A 14,476-nucleotide genomic window follows, 5' to 3' on the forward strand; every position below is an offset into this window, starting at 1 on the left:
GGTTTGGCATGATCTACCTTTTGTAAAACCATGTTGTATTTTGTCCCAATTACCATTGACCTCAATGTCCTTAACTACTTTCTCCTTCAAAAATTTTTCCAAGACCTTGCATACTACAGATGTCAAACTAATAGGCCGGTAGTTACCTGGATCACTGTTTTTTTCCTTTCTTAAAAATAGGAACTATGTTAGCAATTCTCCAGTCATACGGTACAACCCCTGAGTTTACAGATTCATTAAAAATTCTTGCTAATGGGCTTGGAATTTCATGTGCCAGTTCCTTTAATATTCTTGGATGAAGATTATCTGGGCCCCCTGATTTAGTCCCATTAAAAGTTTCCAAATGTATTGTGGAGAAGAAGGTAGTGAGGTCAGTTAATATTATTAGCAGAGGTTTTGGGATTAAGAACAAATAAAGTGCCTTACAAATTTTGCTTGACTCCCCAACTAAACCAATAATGGGTGAAGTGACAGCATTGATGTTCAATGCTATTCCCAAATCAGGTGTCTCATATCTGGAAAGGTGTTTTTATAGCAAAGAATTTAGCTGAGAGGTAGTGTTGTCTAGCAGCTCAAAGACAGGATGGGAACTCAGAAGCCCAATAACAACCTTGGAAACAAATGAAGAATTGGTTTATATGTGATGCGACCATCTGCACCGAGCACAAGAACCTCAAGGAGAGTATTAGGCAAGGACTAATACAAAAGTTATTCTAATTCCATTAAAAATCCTTCATTTTAACTAGCAGCAAGCCCCAAAGTAAAGCTAAAAAAATTAACCAATTGCAGACTGCACACAGCAGAGCTAGTATTTCACGATAAAGAGATTGCACTGCAGTACTTGTATGAGATGCATTGAAAAATACTATTTCTTTTATCATTTTTACAGTGCAAATATTTGTAATAAAAACTAATATAAATGAGCATTATACAGTTTGTATTCTGTGTTGTAATAGAAATCAATATATTTGAAAATGTAGAAAAACATCCAAAAATATTTAATAAATTTCAATTCATATTCTATTGTTTAATAGTGCGATTAATCGTGATTAATTTTTTTAATCACAGTTAACTTTTTTGAGTTAATCGTGTGAGTTAACTGTGATTAATCGACAGCCCTACTTTCTTCTATCCCTACAGTACCAAAATTAGAGCTGGCCACACTTACTTCAAATGAGTACTTTTGGCTTCTGGGTCCAGCAGAGCCTTGCAAGCAGCCACCATTTTTTGTCCTGGGAGAAGGCGTCTACCTGCTGCTATTTATACTCTCAGGCACCACCACCTGGTGTTAGGAATTCAGCATGGCAGCTTCCCATTGACCCTAATAGGGAACTGCCCAGTAGTATTTTTGTTGCTTTTATCTGTGCGCTTGAAGTCTTGGTGTTTCCAAAGTAGGTGCAGGTGGCAGATTATGTTTTAATGGTTAATGCCCACAAAAATCCACATTAAAACAAAAAAAATGGGGAGTGAGATTGTGGTGGGAGGGGAGGACAAAAAATAAAACCCTCAGCATGGAAAGGTAGAGAGGCCGGATTGGCTGAAACCAAGGTTTAGGGAGAGCTAAATGCCTACACAAAGCCGGTCTCCAGGTCTTAAACATGTAGTCCAGTAGTTCCCAAACTTGTTCTGCTGCTTGTGCAGGGAAAGCCCCTGGCGGGCCAGGCCGGTTTGTGTACCTGCCACGTCTGCAGGTTCGGCCGATCACGGATCCAGGCCAACGGGAGCTGCTGGAAGCGGCGCGGGCTGAGGGACGTACTGCGGATGGGGCAGGTAAACAAACCGGCCTGGCCCGCCAGGGGCTTTCCCTGCACAAGCGGTGGAACAAGTTTGGGAACCGCTGATGTAGTCTAAGGTTATGCACACACTATAGCTTACATCAAGATAAGTTATGTTGCTCAGGAGTGTGAATAAGCCACCCCCCAACCGACCTAAGCACCAGTGTGGACAGTGCTATATTGGCGGGAGAGCCTCTCCTGCTCATCTAGCTACCGCCGCTCACGGGGGCTGGCGCAATTAAGCGACAGGAAAGCATCTGCACTAGCAACGTTACAGCAGCTGCGGCGCTGTAAACTCTGTAGTGTCGCCATAGCCTAAGTTCTGGTCAGCCCTTAGTTTCAAATGGGCAGGGTCTATTTTTTCCATTCTGAACCAAGGCCTAACCAGAACTGATTCCTAGCCCGGAATAATTTAACTAGAGGCTGGAAACTATGTGTATAGGGGCTTTGATTTAATTTACTTCAGGCATGAGTTCGGTGAAACTAGGTCTTTGGGTAGGTTGACTATGTACATAGATATAGTCTGAACCTTTGTAAATCAAATTAATTTACATTTGATGGGACTTTTAAATTTAAAATACCCTATTCTGAGTGGTATAACAGCGGCCTTCCTCTTCTCACTGGTTTTAAGTGACTCTATGACCCATTATTCCATACTATCAGCTGTAGCATGATACTATGGTTTTCCAAAGCGTCCAAATATGGCACAAGAGACAATGTGCAAAAATTAGACATAGTGAGTAAACACTGGGGAGGGGGGCAAGGATCCATACAGTATAAATGTAAATCTCTGTAATACTTTGGTCAACTTTCATACCAACAGTGACCTAGGTTTGCAAGGGGTGTAAGTGAGTACCACTCTGCTGCAGTTAATGGAGTTTTCACTGCTTACCACAGTGGTGAATTTCGTTCCCTACTTTTTAGTGGTTTGGATTTTTTCAAATGCAGTAAACCACACTTAATGCTGTGCTTTGTGGAGTCTGCTGTGCCTAGGTTTGGAGTCTTTTTTGGAGTCCTGGCTGGTCTATTTTGGATAGTGAGGGGGGAAGTAACTATTTTGCTCTGAACTTTATTTGATGGGTTCTTTCAATCATTTAACACCACTTCTATAAGCGTCACAGTTTCTTATTATAATTATTTATCTATTATTCAAGAGCAACACAAATGTACACAGCACTTTACAAAGATATAAAAGGGCAAGGTACATGACCTGATGAATTTTTAAAATTCAGTGGCTAAATAAAAGACACCAAAATCTTGATTGGAGCAGTGTCTGGGGGATCTAGAGGCCACTGGGGCTGGAGCACGGGGACATAGTCCCTTCCTGTTTGTGGGATAACAATTCCGCTGCAAGAAATGATGTAGATATTGTCGGTTGGAGATAAATGCAGGGAGGTTCCACAAAAGAAGTGGGTTTTCAGAAAGAATTTAAAATAATAGGACTGTGTTTGCCACATGGACAGTGGGAAACTGTTGCAAGAATAAGCAGTGGAAGGAGGAGATGAGGAAAAGTTGGGACAAAGGATCAATAAAAGCATAAGTACCAAGGAAGAAAGATGAGAACTTATGGTCTATCATAACAGTTTGAAAAAGGATGTGCGAAAGGTCAAGTAATGTTTCAGAATCATGTGATCCTCCAAAGCAACATTCATAAACACGCTTGTTCTGAACATGCACCATTTTAATTGTCCTGAAAAATCAAGGTAACTGCATGCAGGCACACGATAGGTGAGATTCACAGTACATGCTGAGCTATTTTGTGCTGTCCTTGCCATGCAAAGCAACCGTAAACTCATTTTAACTGGCTGGTTAAGCCAGAAGTATGACTACTTTGCCTCACTGGAGCAGCATGAAGAAACCAGATTGCACTAGGGACTCTGGGGCATTAGGCATTCTATTGCCTGCACATTCAGGGGACACAGTTGCACATACCTAATTTTGTAACTCAGGCCATTTTATGACCATAGAGCATGAAATGGTCTAATCTCTCATTCACAGACAATCTAGATCATATGTGATTCGTGCACTGCGAGCAATGGAGGTGGGTAGACAAAAGGTTTATATTTCAAAATGCCAAATATGAACACGTATCCCACCAGAGTCGGATTGACAGGAAATCTGGCTCGCTGATGGCACCTCCGATGTGTAAATATCATAGCAAGACCCATTACAGTTTGTTAGAATAACTCTGCTTTGCACGTTCATGCTGCTGTTGAAATGGCTCCTGTTCTGAAACATCTCACAAGCTGCAGCAACTGCTGTGAGATTATAAAAGCTGTAAATCAAACTGGGGCTATTGAGAAAATGAGTAATAGAAAACTTGTTCCCTATGTGTTGCTGCTGCAGAATGGCTGGAATTTGTACTAATGTATGTTGTAAAATAAAGTTTAGAAACTGTGCAAGGCACCTGGACACAGAAGACTGACCCAGCGGTGTGACACCCAAAGACCCCAAAGCCCAAAGAAAGATGAGAACAAGATAAGAACATCTTTGGCCTATTCTGAATTGGCCCAGGGATCACACAGCTATAACCTTGACATTAAAGCTGTGTTGGGCAGCCTGTGGCCCATGGGCCACACACAGCCCATCAGGGTAATCCACTGGCGGGCCACAAGACAGTTTGTTTACATTGACTGTCTGCAGGCATGGCCACCCAGAGCTCCCAGTGGCCGCAGTTCGCCATTCCCAGTCAATGGGAGCTGCAGGAAGCGGCACGGGCCGCAGGGATGTGTATGCGGATGGTCCATGTAAACAAACTGATTTGTGGCCCGCCAGCAGATTACCCTGACGGGCTGCAGGATGCCCATCACTGCATTCAAGTACTGTAGTACAAGACTGGTGCTCTTTAAAACGTGTGATAATGATATCTGTGTGCATTATTTCCCCTCAGAATGTGTTAGATTTAATGAATAACGTGTGTGTCTGCAAAAGCAGGCAGTAACCATTTGTGTGATCTGTGTGGAGCCCAGCAAGAGCAGTAGGTAAAGGAAGTTATGGTGTTATGTGAAGCTCCCAGTAGACATGTCCTGCTGACTTTTATGTGGAATAGTCAAAGAAGAGCCAAGGTTAATTTGATCTTTTGGCAATGGTGATTGGCTTTAAGCCAGGCAAAGGGTTAGGATTGGAGAGTGAGGCTTAGCTTAGTATGTTTATATCCCTTATATCTAATGGGATTACTCAGGACTGATTCAAAGGATGGGGAGGAGATGTTGTGTCTGAGCAGTGGAGCCAATCTATGCAAGCCAATGCATTATGTAGCCCCAAATGTGTAATGAATGTGTAGCTTGGTGTTATGTACAAACCACTCTACCATCCACACAGATTTCACACCTCCTCGGACTCCTGGTTGGGTGCAATTTAAATGACAAAGGGCCTTTTGTTTACATTGTCCACGCAAACACAAATCTATGAAGAGCCCACAATTTAAATGCAATTTGCATGATCTCTGTACAATCAGTCTGAATTTTAGGTTCTGCTACTGGCTGACAAGACAATTGTTAAGTAATTACACTGCCTTCATTTCAAGTGCAATGGGATGTCGCAATAATAGACTATATAAGTATTATAAGAATTAGATGTTTGTCTGCTTTTCAAAAATTATTCAGCCGGTCTGTATATTACAAAATAAATATCCAACTAAAAGTCAAAGATGGCTGGAAAATGCTTCACATCTTTGTTGGCTCTTCTTATTTATGTCATTAATACCAGGTGTTGGAGTATAACAGGATAATTGTGGCTGGTATGGGAGAAAAAAGGCTCAGTCCTGGGGCTCCCAAGGTTGAAGCAGTGCAAAGCAGTTGGAAAGCTGTGCTAGAGGGACAGCCAAGGTTCTCCCATCACAGGGCAGTGCTTGGGCGGCACAAAGCTGCTGTAGCCAGCAGTACACATCTACCTCCACCATTGTCATAAGGGGTATGTCGGAGGCATGCCAGGTGCAAAAGGGGGCATAGCGGATTGCATGATGCTCCACCAGATCCTTGTTCACCATATCCTCTGACTGAAGTTGCCCTGAAGCTACTCTAAGTTACCACCAGGGGGCATTCTGGTCCCCAGCCAGCCCAGGATGAGTGAGCAGACAGGTGACATCGACACACCTTCTCCATCATTATCACCACTGCCACCTAGCTGCTCTGAGTGGGTAGCAGGGCACCTAATGCACCCTTACTCCCCTGACAAGATGCACTGGGGAAGTGAGAATCTAGTCCAGAATAAATGAGACACTATTCTCAGTATTTCTATGCCCTGCTGGCGATAAGGCTCTGCTTTCCTGACTTTGCAATTCACTATGGTCCACGGTTATGTGACGCTCATGATGCACTGTGGCAGCTTAAGCAAAGTGCATCATTGGAGATGTAGTCCAGCCTGGGGAAGACTGAGGGCATGGAACAACAACTCCCATGAAGCACTGCAGCAGCTCGGGCAGACTCAGATCAGTGTCGAACTGACCTGAAACAAAACATTTCAGTTTGGTTCAGTAAACCCAAATGTTTCAATTCATCTCAACCTGACCCAGAATTATCAGGGCCGCCCAGAGGATTCCGGGGGCTTCGGCGGTAATTCGGCGGCGGGGGGCTCCTGCCGCGGGTCTTCGGGGCACTTTGGCGGCGGGTCCCGGAATGGAAGGGCCCCCCGCCGCCGAAGACCCCGGGCCCCCGGAATCCTCTGGGCGGCCCTGATAATTCTGGGCTTCCATTGTTTCTTCTTCTCTTAAGAACCAACACACCAGTTGGGAATGCACACCATAGATCAGGAAAAGCATGCCATTCTATGCCACTCATTCAGAATATATTAGTTATGCAATATGTTTGTGTATTGTTAATACAATAATTTCAACTTGTTTCATTAGCTTCTACACGATAGTGGAGTTTTTTGAGATACATACTTTTGAGATGCACAGAACAGCTCAGTGGATCTCAGCCTGCAGCTCATGGGCCGCTTACAGCCCACTCAACACAGAGCTGGGGCCCATGGACTCATAGGTGGTGAAGCACTGGAATGGGTTACCTAGGGAGGTGGTGGAATCTCCTTCCTTAGAGGTTTTTAAGGTCAGGCTTGACAAAGCCCTGGCTGGGATGATTTAGTTGGGTTTGGTCCTGCTTTGAGCAGGGGGTTGGACTAGATGACCTCCTGAGGTCCCTTCCAACCCCGAGATTCTATGATTCTATGTGACATCCTCAGGGCCATACAGGTAGTATTGGATGTGGCCCACATAACACATTATGGTAACACAATGGTAAATAGGTTGAGAACCACTGGCAACAGATACAAAACTATAAAACACAAGAGTGTTAATTTTTAAAAGCAACATATTCATTTTTCTGACATCATCTAATAAACAGATTTGTTTGGGCATATGCTTTCATGGGTAAAAAACCCACTTCTTCAGATGCATGGAGTGAAAATTACAGATACAGGCATAAAGTGACCGTGAGAGACAAGGGCAGTATGACCTGCCGGCAATGGGAGAAGATTCAGTATTAATAAATGTTAAGTACTTCAGCCCGGGAGAAGAAGCAATCAGCATGGACACATATTGTGGAGATACAGCCAAACATCAGCATCCATTGCATTCAGATGAATTTATTTTCTCCCTCTTGATTATTACTGTCTTAATATTACTTCCCCATGCAGTCAAGCACTTTAGTTACCCTTCACAGATTGGAACGACTGGTGTGAGGGGATTTCCAGTTAAAGAAGTGGTCTGCAATAAGAAAACATTGGAGAACCATTGCAAGATTATATCATTTCCAACATAGCAACAGAATTTCTACATAACACAATGTTTAGGGCTAAATATTCAAAGCACTGCATTCCATCTTCCCACCTACACTGTGGTTTCATTTGCTTTTACATTAACAAGAGAGGGAATTCAGTGCTCAAAATGTCATCTGTGCAAGTTACATCATGCTACTACAGTAGTTCAACATCCTGCTGATCTGGATGGACAGATTTGAGCATAGGGTGTGCTAACAAAAGCCTTTTGAAAACGGTGTGATTTCCATTCTGGTTAGGTCACTTTAGGGGACAGAAACTCACAACTAAGAAAATTAAATTCCTTATAGTTGTTTTAACAACTGCAGGAATGCCTGTAATCCCTTTTATTAGCTGCTATAATGCCACAACAGTTCAGATACTTTGCAAGGTTTAGGACGCAAGACCCTGCAGGGGACTATTGACACACAGGAAAATAGTTTCGAACCTGGTAAAAGTACACATTTTGATCAAATATGGCCTGCTTGTCATATATTTATTTCTGGAGGGAGACTTGACATGTCAGACACTGAGACCAAAACCTCATTATTTACAGTCTTTTTAGGAACAGGATCACTGAAAACAATCTTATAGGTGCAGCACTGGAACTGGTTTTCTTCTTTTGATCTGAGGTGGCACCCATTATCATAGTATATGAGCACATCACAATCTTGAATGTATTGACCTTGAAAACACCTCTCTCCTCTTCTAAAATGAGGCACAAAGAGACTATGTGACTTGCCTACGGTCACGTGGGAAGTCTGGAGTGGCATAAGAGAACCAGATTTCGTTCCCTGAGGCTGTGGCTAGCACCCCAACCACTGGACCATCCTTCCACTTGTAAATGCCACCTAGTAACATTTGATCAACTCTAGACCTACAGACTGATATCCCAGCCTTAAAATAAGAATTCAGGCCATAAATCTCTCTCTGTCTCAGCTTCCCTTTCTGTAAAATGTGGACAATCCCGCCATTGTCACAGGGCTGTTTGTAAGTTCTTTGGAATCCTGGGATGCAAAGTACTATGGGGACCCAATCTTGCTCCCACTGAACTCGGAGCACAACTGGACTCAATATACGTCAAATGCTATTACACATCAGATTTGTGTATATAAGCGATATTTCCATAGGACCAAATCCTAAACTCCTTACTTAGGGCCAGACTGTGAATGCTTTAGCCACACTGATGAGTAGGAGCCCCATTAAAGTGAATGGGACGACTCACATGAGTAATTTAGTGCTCTTCAGAGTGAATAGGGGGTTCACAGTCTGGTTGTCAGTGCTCACTAAGGCAAAACTACCATTGAACCCAATTGGCTGCCCATTCATTTCTCAATCTGCTCCAAGGTTCTGGTCCTGATGTGTAAGCAAATTCCAGCCACTCCCCACACTTCACCTATGACAGGTACAATCCACAAAGACATCATGGCTGATAGTCCCCAGGCGGCCCCTATTCAGCACTGAGAGGTCAGAGTGTTCTCAGTGGATGGCACCCAGCAGTGGAATTCCCCACTACCAGAGATTGTAGTAAACTGGGACCTTGATGTTTTTAAGGCACAACACACGACAGCAGATTTTCACCCCCAGACTTCTAGCTATGCCTCCTAACTGTCTGAGCTCACCCATCACTGATCACATCCCTCAGGAACCGAAGCACAAAATACCAACAGTCGGGTATAAAGAGCTGCCTCGACATACACAATGGTAATATTCAGACACGCTGGGCAGTGTCTCCGATCTGGCTGAGCTTTGCAGGACCTGCTTTGCACTGCACTGAGATAAAAGAGCTGCTGGGTGCCGACTTAGTGGCTCCCTAGCATAAAATAGAGCAGTCTTTAAACTGCTCTATTTTGTGCCTGCCTGTCCACAGCTCCTTGGGGCTATTCCAGTAGCCAGAAATCAGATCGATGCAGCAGCATCCCAGTCATCTACCTCTTTCCCCAGCACACCCCTTATGTTAGGTGCCATAAATAACAGTACCATGGTTCTACACCACCAGAAGTTCCCCTAGGCAAAAAGACTAGTCCAAAGGGGCCATACAGCTTCCTGGGCCAGTGTCTTTTTCTTGCAGCTGGAGATACATCATGTAAACACAAGTGCATCTTTTATTCAACCTCGATACAGAGCACACTGACTGGATCCCAACTGCAGAACAGTAGAAACTGGGGTGCAATCCTGGTCCCAGTGACAGCAATGGGAATTCCCCCTGAGGTTCTCTCCAAGTCTTTCTGTGCACCGTTGTAATGAATAGGACCGCATCTTTTGCAGTTAACACCAGTCAACTCAGGTTCTTGGAGGAATTAGACCAAAGCGTTTGTGATGCGTTTTGGTTTGGCAGTTCAAGGATTTTACTTTGGCAGGGTTGAGAAATAAGTGGCCCCCTTACCAGCAGAGGAAGCAAGAGCCTGAATATTCCTTAGAACTCGGTTCTGGAAAGCATATCACATGCTACCAGGTACCCCCTAAGCCAATCAAAAGCCTCATTTCATCTACTTATGGGATGGTCTCTCTCTCTCTCTCAATATGCTCAGTACTTGGCCTAAGGACATCTATGCGTATTCTCAAGAGCTGTGAGCATGCAGAACTGGGCATCAGCCACACAGAGGCCACTAGAGGACAGATTACATTTATTTTCATTTGGGGATGGGGAGAGGACAATGGATACATTTGGAATGGAAGATTGTTACTGAGGCACTGACCCTCAGCTGGTGTAAATCAGCATCGCTCCATTGATGTCAAAGGAGCAACACCAATTTAACCCAGCTGAGGAACTGGCCCTAATTTTTTATGTCTCATGGGTTTGAGTAAAATTGCCCAAGAAACTGTTTTGGGGTTGCCTTTCTGAAGAATTCAGACATTCATTATGACAAAGAGTTCAAACACTGCAATCCCCGAAAAATCAGCATACCAGGATGCCTGTAATTCTTAATTAACACTTTGAGTTTCTGCTTCCCACCCCCATCCCACCCCTTCCACCATTTTTGGAAAACAACTACCCTGGAAGCCATATTCCCTGCTGGTATAAATTTGTGTAGTTCCACTGAAGTCAATGGAATCGTGCTAATTTACAAGAGCTCAGATTTTGACTCTGAGTCTGTTTCTGTTTTTCACTTGCACCACTTTTACACTGGATTGTAAAACCAGTATAGTTATGCCAGACAAATATTAGTATGCAAGCAGATTTAGAAATTATATACAATCTAGGTCTTCTATAGCACTTTTTATCCATAGATCTCAAAGCACTTTACAAAACAGGTCAGTATCATTATCCCTGTTTTATAGATGGGGAAACTGAGGCAGAGAAGTGCCTTATCTCATGTCACCCAGCACACCAGTGACAGAGCCGGGAATTGAACATAACTCTCCAGAGCCCTAGTGAAGTGCTAGCTCCACCATGAAACCTCTTTATATTCCCTTTTCACAGGGGGACATGGTCACTACGTGACTGAGAAATTAATTAACTTTAAAAACACTACTTCAACCTTACCAATTTCACTACATGTGTATAAGCAATAACTTTACTGAATGTTTTTTATTTCTGTGTAGTTTAATACCTACTATGTCTAGGGAGTAATACTTTTGTTTTAATCCACACTAAACACTAGAATGTTGGACAAGTGAAGCATTTGATGGTGATGATAATGAGTAGCCCATTAAACGTAATTTTAAAAAAGTTAATGAGCTCTCACTAAGGGCCAGACACGTACTGTAAGGAAAAATGTTTGCAGAAGAATATAACTTTGGAGCTTTTTATTTTACTACATAGGGATGCAATAAAACTTTTTAATATGCTTTCAATTAATCTAACAATGTAGGCAAGGCTTGGGTTTTATTTTTGTACTTGCTTTGCTACAGTAAAAAACAGAGGTCTAGTTTCCTAAGGAATGTAACTGATATATGAATTAATCAGCCGCCTTTACCACCCTGTTCTCTATTGAATGTCCAGGGATTCAATTTTTTTAGTTTGTTCTTAATTAAAGAAACTTGGCAACCAAGTGATTTATTGATAATGAATCTTGCCATTCCTTTAGTTGTGCGGTCACTTTTGGCCACTATCTGAATTTACCAACATAAATAAAGCCTCTCGGTGACTAAACAAAGTTAAAGAAGCAATAAATTAAGCCCACCAAGTACACTTGGTTAAACCCTTAGCCAACATAAATACAAGAATGCCTTTTCCTGTGATATGCTTGGTACAATGACATCATCCGTTTCCAAGCAGAACATCACGACCACAGCCAAAAACATAACACAATTCCTTTAAATGAATCAAATTGCAACAGTCTAGACTTTGTTGCAATGATTGTTCAACTTCTGGCATCCCTGCCCTCTGCTCTCAAGTGAGCACATTATAGAATAATAATATGTTGATCTCAATTGTGCATTTGCTGTATGATTACATTTTGGCAGGGGCACATCACTCTTATTCTCACTCCACAAGAATGTTTTGAAAGTCACTGAAAATTCAGCACTTGTTAGCCGAGGGCCAAATATTGCCCTCCCTCTTGGAACTAACTGCTCTGTGGGAAGCAATATGTGAAACGGGGCCATGTCCAGAAACATCCTCAATGCCCAGAGCAGGACGGTTCAAAGGGGCCAGAAGGGGAATATACTTCCTGCTCCTTCAAAGCCTGTCTACACTGGGGAAATGTTCTCCATGGTGTTAACACTGGTTACAGCGGTGGTGTAGGCCCAGCTGAAAGTAGCGAGGCTTGTTTGCAATTAGCTGGTTTTGAAACTATTAGGTGACACCAGTTCAGTGAAAAACTGGTCATGCTACCTTCACCATCTACAACTGGATCTACACAACACCTCCAATTGCTTTGAAATTGGTTACAAAATTTCCCTTAAAGCAAAATTGGCCCAGAGTTGCACTAGTGCATTGGGTATAGTACAGGGAGCTGCTCCCATTCCACCTACAAGAGCACCACATGACAATCTATCCAGGCTCCTCTAGAAGCCAGAAGCCAGACCCACCTAGCACATCCAACAGCTCGCCATAGCCCCGGGGAGTGCGCTTAGCTTGCTTGGAGGAGACTATGCTTATGATGTGGTTTGCAGCAGATGCTTGGGACGGGAGATACTGGTTTCTTGGGCACTAGTGAGAAGCATTTCAGACAGCATTGGTTCTAGGACACTTAGCCACCCTGTCTCACACACAGGAAAGGTCTGGGATACCAGACCTTAAAAGAGCAAGGGTAGTGGTGTGTGCTGCCCCCTAGTGCCTGCCTCCAAGGCAGCAAACCACATTTCCTCAGGCACTATGCACTGGCAGACATATGAGCTGGTTCTTTTATGTTGTGCTGGAAAGGGGTAGACTGGGATCCTGCCCAACTTCTGGGAGAGGGGTAAAAGATTCATTCTCTTCTCCTTCCCATCAATGCACCCACTCAGCACAGGCCAGGACTTTACCCAGCCTGGGTTTGCTCGTAACAAATAGGAATCTTGGGTCCATTTTCAATTTGTTCTCCCATAACACTTACTTTACAAAATCAAGTGAAAAAATTAAATCCCTTAATGTAACAAGGAACCAAACATAGAATTGCGTCGACATGCATCCGACGAAGTAGGTATTCACCCACGAAAGCTCATGCTCCAATACGTCTGTTAGTCTATAAGGTGCCACAGGACTCTGCTGCTTTTACAGATCCAGACTAGCACGGCTACCCCTCTGATACGAAACACAGAATTGCGCCACGGACATCATATTGATCCAGAGATGAACATAGGATGAAAGAGAGAGTAGAGACCTTTCTGATCCTGTGTGCATGACACAGAATTAAAAAAAGGAGAAAACTTAATCACTAATTGGTGAAGCCATAAAAGTGGCAGTAAGAGACTTTTGCCTCAAATGGCTTTACACTGGGCTGTATAATTTTATGACACCTTTTATTTATGTTGCCATAATTAAAGTTGTACTGAAAGATGAGCAGCGTCGGAAGAGAACAGCATAAAGACGATCCCCTGGAGGACTTCAAAATAGATTTTATTTAAAGATTTTAAAAACAAAGAAATAAAAATAAATAAATAAATGAGTTGCTCATAATGCAGCTTTCTCTCCTCATTCTCTTAGACCTATGAAGACTTGCTATCCAAAATATGTCAATATTAAGGATGAAAAGGACATCAAATTCTTTCTCTCTTTCTTTTTATTATTCTTTTTGAAAGATCAGCAGAGGATTGGAACAACAACCCTATAAGGCCAATCAGCACAATGTGCATAACACAAAAGATGGTTTAATTAAAATAGAACCTATCTTCCAACAATGGCTTTTGAATTTTGAAGCAATCAGAGTATGAATGTGAGAGAATTACAAATAAACAGAAGAAAGAATTCCAAACACAAGGAGGGAACCTAAAAAAGGGCTCAAAAGAAATTGCACACACAAAAAAAGTGTTTTTTTAATTATCTGAATGCATTTCATCCTTTATTTTGACTTGCTTCTCAAAGCCACATCAGGTTGTTTGTAGAAACAATTTGTTACCAAATATGCAATTCTACTCTGCTTAGAATGTTAGAAACTGCAACATATATACAACACTTACTTATGTTTAAGTAACAATCAGATTGTGTATTATTTGAGCAGGCTAAGCATTCAAGTCCACTTTACACTGGTTTGGAGCAGACTAAACAAACCCGACCTCCACTATGACCCCCAAAGGATCCCAAAAGATTGAAAACGTATAGTAGGCAGCTACCATGAGACTTTTATGGCCTGGTAATGGCATGCAAATGACACTGTGTCTCTGTAATGCAGCCAAACTCTGGCGTTGTATATGAGAGTAATTTCCTCAAGAATTTGGGGAAAATGTGATACTTTTCCTTTTATGTATGAAATTCACAACATCTCGTACATATACCAGCTGACTACATTTAAAGCATTGACAAATGTATTACCGAACCAGATGATCACATTTAGCAGTATTCCTTGAACTCTCTTGATCATTAC

This window comes from Mauremys mutica, chromosome 3 (genome assembly GCF_020497125.1).
Source record: "Mauremys mutica isolate MM-2020 ecotype Southern chromosome 3, ASM2049712v1, whole genome shotgun sequence".
NCBI classification, from domain to species: domain Eukaryota; kingdom Metazoa; phylum Chordata; order Testudines; family Geoemydidae; genus Mauremys; species Mauremys mutica.